The following is a 9,587-nucleotide window of genomic DNA, read 5'->3' as shown; positions in this document are numbered from 1 at the left end:
GTACCGGCAGGTTTCTATGGGTTTTGGCACGTGAGACATATTGTGTAGGTCTGGCTAGCAGAAGCCGGGTGTCTTGGACTCGCCTGGTTGAAATGTTCCCACAGACCTGGGATTTCTGGATCTCCGAGTTTCCCGGCTCTCCGCCAGGGGCGCTTTGCTCCCAGGTTTGCCTGCTGGGCTTGCTCTTCCGGACGCCTGCCCACTCCCACTCAGGGGACAGGAGCCCTATCATGGCAGCCCAGGGTCCCCGCCACCGATGTCTTCTAGGCCGATGCCTCACAAGAGCAAGTTCGGCTCTGTTTCCAGACGCACCCACACCCTAGCCTCTCCTGCAGCTGTCTGGTCACCTCTCCAGCAGCTGTCTGTCCACCCGAGTTGCTCCGTCCTCTCTGCTGGCTCCCACCTCCCAGAGCAAGTCCCCCAGGCTTTCAAACTTGAAGGTTCCCAGGAATCCCAGAGGGAAGACTGTGTTTATATAACCTGCTCAAGACTCCCTGCCAACTCCCTTGCTCTCCAGTCTCCCCTAATGCATGGCCCTACGGGTTGCGTACTACCATACTACCGCTGAGCAAAACTGGGCCACATTCCAGTCCCCACGACCTTCCAGGAGCCTCCGCGCAGAACCATGCCAGGCAAATGCCTGTCTTTCACCTGTCTCGGGAAAAGACGACTTTGGCAAGGCCTGGGCACCTGGCCTGCTTTCCCAGGAAGAGTTACAGCAGCTGATCTAAGGAACAGTTGTAGACTTTGCGTTACAGCTGCTGCTGAGCACATCTGTACACACAAGGAGTAGGCTGCTGTTGCAGCGTGGCATTTCAGTTAGCAGCAGACTCCCCGGAGGAAGGAGTGGGAGGGGAGAAGGTTCCCAAAATGCCCAATGTGAATAAAGCTTGGGGAATAAAACAGGGAGCAGCATTCATGCAGCACCTTTCTCCTAGGAATCTCACAGGGAGACCTGATGCAGGCAGTCCAGTTGGCCAGCAGCCTGGGAGTAGGAGAGCTGGCTTCTCTTCCAGCAGGCTTCCCAGCCGTTGGCCACATCAGCTCCTCTTTTCTCCAGGCCAACCAAACCGAGGCCTTTCCAGGATGGAACTCAGAATCCTGGCTCTCCCAGGAAGATTAGGAGAGAAGTGCCTGGAAGAATGACTCTTTAGATGCGCAAATAATTCTTAGCACTTTAGAGCTTCTACCTACTGAATCCATGTAAGGGGAAAGGAATATTTTGGTTCATCAGGCACTGTGTCCAGGGCTTTACCTGCATCATCTCATCAAATAATCCCAGCAACCCTGCCACATAGGCATTGTCAAGGTTATTTATGTTTCATAGGGGAGAAGCAGAGGTGACAGTTGCACACATAATGTACAGGCAGAGAAACATAAATAAAAACCCAGGGCAAAGCATGGATGATTAACATTGTAAAATCATCCCCTGCTTATCTGTGGCTGATCATTATAAAATCATCATATTTATCATGTACCATGGGCTTGAAAAAAGTACTCTACTTGTGTGTTTTGTTTGTTTCAAACAAGGTTTCACTATGCATTTCAGGCTGGTTGTTTTTGTTTTTGTTTTTTTGTTTTTGGTATTGGGGATTGAACTCATTGGCCTCATACTTGCCAGGCAGGCGCTTATACCACTGACAGGCTGGTCTCAGACTCACTTCATAGTCTAGGTTGACTTCAAACTTGAAATGATCCCCCTGCTTCAGCCTCTTGAGTGTTGGGGTTACAGGCATGCATCACCATGCCCAGCCTCCCTACTGTATTCTTAATGAAAGTGTTACCTGTACTGTATGCCGACTCTGTCCCCTTCCCAGAAACAAAGGCTAAGACCCTAGACCACACCAATCATCAAAACAATTTGGGTGCATCAAAACAATTTGGGTGCATCTCATACTCATCGGGCATCCCCAGGGAGATACCTCCTATCTTAAAGCATCACTTGGATGCTAAGATAGTTTCTCTTCTGCTTTCTCTGTATTTGCCACACTTGAAATAAACTTTCCCTTCACACTGTACCAGCCCTGATGTCCATTTCTCCCTAAAAGCCCCACTTCTCTCTTTGCCAGAGTAAGAGCAAGGACCTGAAGGAGGAGTACCAGTCCCCCTCCTCAGAGATACTCCCCAGCCCCTGCTGCAGGATTCAGGGAATGTGAAACTTGATTGCAGCCTTAACAAATTCCTGCGCTGACTAATGAGCCACACTGCCTCCAGTTCCCTGCTAAATCCAACATCTGAGCCCCATTCTTATTTCCTGTGGAGGGTGCACCTGTGCTTTCTGCTGCCTCCATCTCTGGCTACCTTCATTTTCATTAGATGATTCACAGGTTTCCTCTCTCCTCTATCGCACCAAAGTGGACATTACAACCTTTTTTTTTTTTTTTTTTTTTTTTTTTTTTTTTTTTTGTACCTGGGATTGAACTCACGACCTTGTGCTAACCTCTAAATCTTCATGGAGCTGATACCCATACCCACTCAGCCACTTCTGGGTTCCTACACTGAGGACTTCTTTCTCTTTTCCATGCCTACCCTTCTAAGATCCTATCTTTGCCTGAACCACTTTCTTGGCCTTTCTTCAGTATACCCCTTTCTTTTCAGTAGTTTATTATTTGAGACAGGGTCTCCAAATACAGTCCAAAGTGGCCTAGATTTGCAATCCTCTTGCCTCAGCCTCATGAATTCTGGAATTAGAACCAATGCACCACCTTACCCAGCTACTTCTTAGTGTTTTAAGAATATTTATTTAAGCCAGGGATTAGCTCAGTGGCATAAGCACCTGCCTGGCAAGCATGAGGTCATGAGTTTGATCCCTGGTAACCCCCCCCAAAGAATTAAGAATATTTATTTAATTCGCATTTCTCTGACAGCCAGTGATGTTGAGCTTTTCTAAAGAATAGCCATCAAGAATAATAAATGCCAGGAGGCTATGGGGGTAGGGTAGGGGCTTCTACACTGTTGGTGGAAATGTAAACTAGTACAACCACTGTGGAAATCAGTATGGAGATTCCTCAAAACAAAACAAAAAAAAAAAAACTTTGAAACTAGAAATTCCATTTGACCTAGTTATTCCCTTTCTAGATAGCTTCCCAAAAAAGTTAAAAGTACAGTAATACATGCATACCTATGTTTATAGCAGTACAATTATAGCTAGATTGTGGAAGCCTATATGTCCACCAACAGATGAGTAGATAAAAAAAAAAGCTACTCTGCATAAAGAAAAAGTGGAAGTCATTTATGGGAAAATGGATGAACCTAGAGACTATAATGTTAAGTAAGATAAATCAGACATACAAGTGTAAGTATCACATGGTTTCTCTCATATGACCAAATTATAACTAAAGAGCAAAATAAAAAATAATAGGAAGTAGGGAGATAGAAAGGGGATCAAAACATGGTGGGGAGAGAAAGGGGGTGTAAAAATGAATTAAGATGTGTTATGTAAATGTACAACTCCACACAAAGAGTACCAACATTCTGTATTGTAAACTGGTACTAATAAAAAGAATATTTATTAATATACAAATGTTTGCAAAATATATTTTAGGAGCATCTTATAATTATATTTACAATTATAAAAGTAATATATGGATACATTCTCCTTGATCAAAATAAACAACCCAAACACACAGAAAAAAATTAGTGATTCCTTTGATGACTCTCCCAAAAGTGACCATTCCTATCAGTTTGTAGTGTCTTTGTGGACATTGAAAAAGTTTTTACACACACATGTGATTTTATGGGGCATCTTTTGACATAAATTGAAACACACTATGCAAATTGGTCCTGCAATTTTTTTGAGATGGGGCCTTACTGTGTTGCCCATATTGACCTGGAACCCCCAGTGATCAAGTGATTCTTCTGTTTCAGCCTCCACAGTGCCTGGGACTCCAGGCCTATATCACAATGCCTAGCTCTTATTTCTTATAACACTCAGAATGAAGACTCTGGCTGTGTCATATGTATACAGGGTTTGTATGTAAACAGGTACCGGACAGAAAGCTACTCTTCCTTAAGGAATTTAGCTTGGGCTCTGCTCTTTGTTCTGTAAGTGAAAATGATTCTATAGTTTATAAAATTCTATGCAAAACAAAACTGTAGGAGCTTTGCTTGAAAGTATGAAAAATTTCAAGACTGCAAGCATTAAATCAAGGAGGAAGCCCTTTTAAGTATAGGGCATTGTGAGACTAAACAGGTCACAAACCCATGAAGCTGGCCTTGCCCAGGAACTGCATGGGGTCTCCTAACTGTTGGACTGGCTGTGTCCTGGATTCTTGGAGTCAGTGCATCCTCTGTTCTGACAATTAATATTCTTTTTTTTTGGTACCGGGGATTGAACTCATGACCTTGCACTTGCCAGGCAGTCGCTTATGCTGCTAAACTAAATCCCCAGCCCTGACAATTAACATTCTTGCCTCAGTTTCCACACTGAATCCTGTCCCCTGCTTCAGCACCATGACTGTGTTCCCTGCTCCAACGCCAAAGTGCTGGGAGGTCCGACACAAGCAGTCTGGGAGTTCATGCCTTTGGTCAGTATCACTCTGGAGGCACCCACAAAGGTAGGGGTGGTGTTGCACAGTGACATCCCTGTAACTTGGGTGAAAAGTCTCTTTGGAGACAAGAAAGCACAGATATACCAACCAAGAGACTTGGGCTCCAGTTTCAACCCTGCCACCAAATTTACTGCATATCCTTAATTGACAAATTGCTGGGCAACTTGGCTTCTAGATTCTTTATCCGTTAAGGGAAAAGGTGAAATTAAGTAGTTATTCAAACTTCTGTTGACTCTAAAAGTTTATATAATAATAATAATAATGAGAGAATATAATCATCACCATCATCCCATTGCCTTGTTAATTTTATGCTCATAATAAGGACAGTATTCTCATCTTACAGATGGGGAAACTGAAACAAGTTAAAACATGCATTGAATGAGAAAACTTTGGAACTATTCTGAAACTTGGTTGTAGTGATAATTGTAAAACTGTAAATTTACTGCAACCCTAATATCATATCCTTACAATGGGCAAATTTTATAGTGTGTAAATTATACCCAGTAAAGATGTTGAAAAGACAAAAATGTTTCTTGAAATCTTTAATTTCTCTTTAATGTTTTCTAGGTTTCTGTACATAGGTCTTATAAATTTTGTGGTGAGATTTATCATTATTTCACATTTTAATACTTTTGTAAATGATATATTGTTTGTTCGTCACCATGAAATAGAAGTACAGTTGCTTTTCAGTAAACATTATTTTAAAAAAAAGAAAAAATTTGCCAAGGCTAGTAAATGCCAGAGCCCTTCACCACTATCCCCCCATACCATGGACTGTCCCCTCCTATATATGTGAAGAGGTGAAAGCAACAGAGACGGATGGCTTGGAGATTCTGGCTATATCACTTACTAGCTGTTAAACCCAGGAAAATACTTGGCCTCAACTTCTTCCCTCATAAAATGAAATCCAAAGTGATAACTATGACTGAGTGTAGTAGTCTGCATTTTATAGTCCCAGCTATTCGAGAAGCTAAGATAGGAGGATGGTTTGAACCTAGGAGCTTGATGCCAGCCTGGGCAACATAATGACTCATCTCTTAAGAAAAAGTTAAAATTAAAAAAAATTTTAAATGTAACAAAAGGACAAAAATTGAAGCCTGTTACATAGGCTTGCTGTGAAAATAAATGGGTTAAGGAAAGTGCTTAGAGTAGCTGCTGTTGCATGACAAGCATTATATAAATATGACTACCATTGTCCTCCCCAGGATTGCACAGTCAGAGCCAGGCTTTTTAAAAGGGCCCACTTCTCTCTGCCAACCCCATCTCCACTCTCCTGGTCTCTTAAAGAAACACTCCTCTTCAAAGGCCATCTTTGGAAAAACACTGCACTGCCTCTCAGCTCATCTCACTTCCTGGTAACTGAGCTAGGGAGAAACGGCATCTTCCCGATAAGGAAGTGACTTGCTGCTCTTGTAAAACATTCATTACTGTGCCAGCTTCTCCCCATGGGCTATTTCTCCTGGGTCCTTGTAAACTGCAGCAACCAGCAGGGAGCCCTTTTTAAAGCCTCAACATGCCCCATGGCACGATAGCAGACTGGCCCTGCCCCACCCCATAGCGCCAGCAGCTGCCTGGCTGGCTAATCAATCAGAAAGGACAAGGGCTATAGGTGAACAAATTTGTGTCACTCAGAAATGAGCTTTCAAGCACTGAGCCCACAGCCAGGATAAAGTGGCCTGAGGTGGGCAATGGGGTGTGGCTGGAGTGCAAGCTGATGATTTCCACGTGATCATCACACTTCTGCTTAGACTTGAGTCACATTATGTAAACCATTTTCTCTTCCATTATCTCACTGGATACTCACCACAGCTTTGGCAGGTGGATATGGCTGTCCCCTGGGTGTCAACACCCCTTTTACCCATGAGCAAACTGGGGTGACGCATTTCAGCAGGCGGCACAAGAGAGGCACAGTGAGGTCCTCTGCAGCTTGACCCAGTGTTTTTCCACTGGCTTTGCAGGAGGAGGTCAGAAGCTCCTCCAATTCCACCTCAGGAGTGCTAATGACGTTTGTTACATGCTCAAGAAAATAAAGCAGTGTACTATCTTCCTATCCCTGCAAAGTGCCTTACAAACTGCTCTGCAAGCCCTGGGCAAGTCAGGAGGGTCATATGAAATGCAGAAGCTCTGATTCTGTTCAAATCCCCGCAGTCTCACATCAGATAATCCAAGCTGTGAAACAAATTAGCATTAGTCCACAGAGCTCAAGGTGCCAGGAAAACAGGCAGAGTCCTCAAGGAAACCAGGCTAAAGCTAAAAAAGAGTTTGCTATGCTTCTTGGGTCTCCTGAAGTTCTCATTCGATCTCCGGCCAGGTCTGAGTCTCCATGGGAGTGACTATGGGCTTCTGGGATGATTTTTTTAAAACCCATTTGTCACATTGACATTAATCCTCTTGTTAACAATATCCTCGCCTGGAAGCAGGATTGCTTCTGGGAGTGGGGGATGGGCAGCATGGAAGCTGTTGGGTTTTAGGGTGCTACAGTGATATCCACAGGGCTGGATTCTCAGTGGGATTGGGACTCAGTGACAATGCCAAGGTCCCCTGCAGTGAGCCTGAATCCTTTTCCTTCTATCATTTATCCACCATTCACTCCCTAGTCCTTTTCTGGCTCACTCCACCCTCTGTCCCCAGAGTCAGGGCCTTGCCTTTACCTCTTATTGATTTTCATATTTAAGGAAAATCCATTTGCTTGATTCAGAACAACTGAATCATCATTATGTTCAGACAAAAACTACTCACAAGGTAGACATTTGGCAGAAACCACTACTGGGATGGGCAGGCAGGGATCCTGTTTCCTATCCAAACTGTACTCTGTCCACAGTTCTGGCTTCTTTCTGCCACGGTTTTATACCATTTCTGGAGCCTTCATGTCCTCTGTCACCACAACCAGACTGACCCCTCTTTCATTCCCTCTCCCAACCCATCTGCCTCCTCTTATATTTGCTTACAAGTCCAAGTTCACTGTGGGAGGGCTGTGATTGGGACATTTGGAGCTGGGTCATGGAGGACTTGTATGACCACCTACTCTTACATGGGAGAGCAATATGGATCCTACATACATATGGAAAAGACTTCATCCATAGAGCATTTGCCCTTTTCCACTCTGGTCAGCCCTCAGAGAACAGCATTATACCTGTGACATTAGCAGTGTGGACAGATGGGGGCCAGGCACCTGGCCTCACAAAAAGTCAGGACCAGTCGAACTTCTAGTGTCCATTTGCATCAGGTTCCCCTGTGCAGGCCTAGAAGACTCTGAAAAGCAAGAAAAGATTCCTGCTAACACATCATCAAATGCCAAATTGGATACAGGGTTATCAGAGATCAAAGTAGCAGCTAAAGTTTATTGAGTATTTGCCAGGCACTATTTTAAGTGTTGCCTACAGAACCTCATTTAATTCTCCCAGTAATTCTTACACTATTTCTATCCCATTTTACAGATGAAAAAACCAAGGGGGCCAATGGTTGAAGATATTGTTCAACTGCTTGTGGCTTATAAATAGTAGGTCAAGGCAATCTCCCTTAAGAGGCTTCACTTTTAACTATTTTATACGGGGATGGGGCTCATCTCAGGGGTCTCTGCAGTCCCCTTACCCCACTAAAAAACACTTCAGCTGGGTATGATGGTGCATGTCTGTAATCCCAGCACTTGGGAGGGAGGCAGAGGCAGGAGGATCACTGTGAGATCGAGGCCAGCCTGGGCTATATAGTGAGGCTATGTCTCAAAAACAAAAAACAAAAACCCCCCAAAACTCCAGCTCATTCTCTTTGTGGTAAAAAAAAAAATAAAATGAAAATCTTTTTTTCTGACCCATTGGGAATGTCTTGAAAGTAATTGTCTAGTGTTGCCATATCTCTCCCTGTGTCCACAGCCACTGCACTGACGTACTTACAGGGGCTCAGGCAGGGCTCAGGGGTTTTAATCCTGGCTGTGCTCCCGGCCGGCTGGCTGATCTGGCTGGAAAAGAGCATGGAGGTCTCCTAAGGAGAAAGCGTTTTGCTCCCCCCCCCCATCTCCCAACTTCCAACCCTAACCCTTTGAAAGAAATCAGTCCTCACGTTTGTTGACTGGGGGGGGGGGGAGTCCAGTCCAAAATGCCAAAATGCCAGATCCTTGGACACAGTTACTCCATTTTCCCATACAGCTCAGTCTGCCTCAGGAGCACAGACCGCCAAACTCCATCTGCCTTTTTGTGTAGAACCTGGAACCTCCCAGGTGAGGACACATTTGTACTCCCAGCACTTCAGATTGTACTAGGTCCTGGTTGAGAATCTTACTCCCATACACTACCCTAAGATACTGTCATTTCCTCTCTCCTTCCCCCTCCAAACTCCCCCAACTCCACTTCTCTGAAAAAAGGAGGACCTGTGAGTGGGTCTGGAAGGTGGAGAAAAGTGATTTGTTTTACTGAGCACCTACTATTTGCCAGGCACTTCTGGGCCTCTCCTGTCCTCTGCATCCAAGGGTTCCAGGTCAGAGAGCGGGATACTCACAGGGGCCAGAGAAGAAGGCGGCGGGCAGTGGAGTCAGAAGCAGGTACGGTTGGTTGCTCACGACCCATCTGTCCCCTTCTCCTAAAGAACCGCAGACCACCGACAACTAGAGGACGTGTGGGGAAGAGGGAGGGCATCCTGGCCTGCAAGTGGCAGCGGCAGGTCCCTAGCAAAGGAAAAGCTCAATTGTGCAGAGGCTTCCTGCCCTGACAGCTCCGGCCCCAGCCCCACCACCCCGCAGCTGCCTTTCTGTGGCCGACCGGGGAGGCGGGGCGCGCGGCGAAGGCAGGAAAGGGTTACGGGAATAGCTTTCCAATGACAAAGTCTGGAAGGGACCCAGGCCTCCGCCCCTCTGCGGGTTAAACTGGCACGAGGGCGGGGGCAGGGCGACCCGCAGCTTTGCGCCCCCTCCCGCCGCCCCGGCCCGCGCCCCTCCCCCGGCCGCCGCGCGGGCCGCCGGCGTGTGCCCGGGGCAGCGGGTCACGAGGCTCCGCCCCGCCGCCCGGCCGCGGGGCCGGCACTTTGTTCAGGATGCCGCCGCCTCCT

General features: G+C 46.0%; 1 long non-coding RNA gene across 2 annotated transcripts; it reads right to left on the bottom strand.

The window, feature by feature from the left end:
- Positions 1 to 5,077: 5,077 nt before the first annotated feature.
- Positions 5,078 to 9,488, bottom strand: LOC106028715 (uncharacterized). Of its 2 annotated transcripts, none has more exons than XR_001202340.3 (4): positions 8,968 to 9,488; positions 8,441 to 8,505; positions 7,684 to 7,802; positions 5,078 to 6,719 (listed from the first exon to the last, which is right to left on the bottom strand). It is a non-coding gene; the product is annotated as an uncharacterized LOC106028715 (long non-coding RNA). The 2 variants fall into 2 exon arrangements; XR_010044495.1 differs by having other exon boundaries at positions 9,042 to 9,488.
- Positions 9,489 to 9,587: the final 99 nt, after the last annotated feature.

This window comes from Cavia porcellus, unplaced genomic scaffold, assembly GCF_034190915.1.
Source record: "Cavia porcellus strain 051 isolate PalLab524CR breed Dunkin Hartley unplaced genomic scaffold, mCavPor4.1 scaffold_29, whole genome shotgun sequence".
Classification (NCBI taxonomy): Eukaryota; Metazoa; Chordata; class Mammalia; order Rodentia; family Caviidae; genus Cavia; species Cavia porcellus.
Note: the sequence above shows the minus strand (reverse complement) of the source record. Positions and strands in the feature narration are given on the sequence as shown.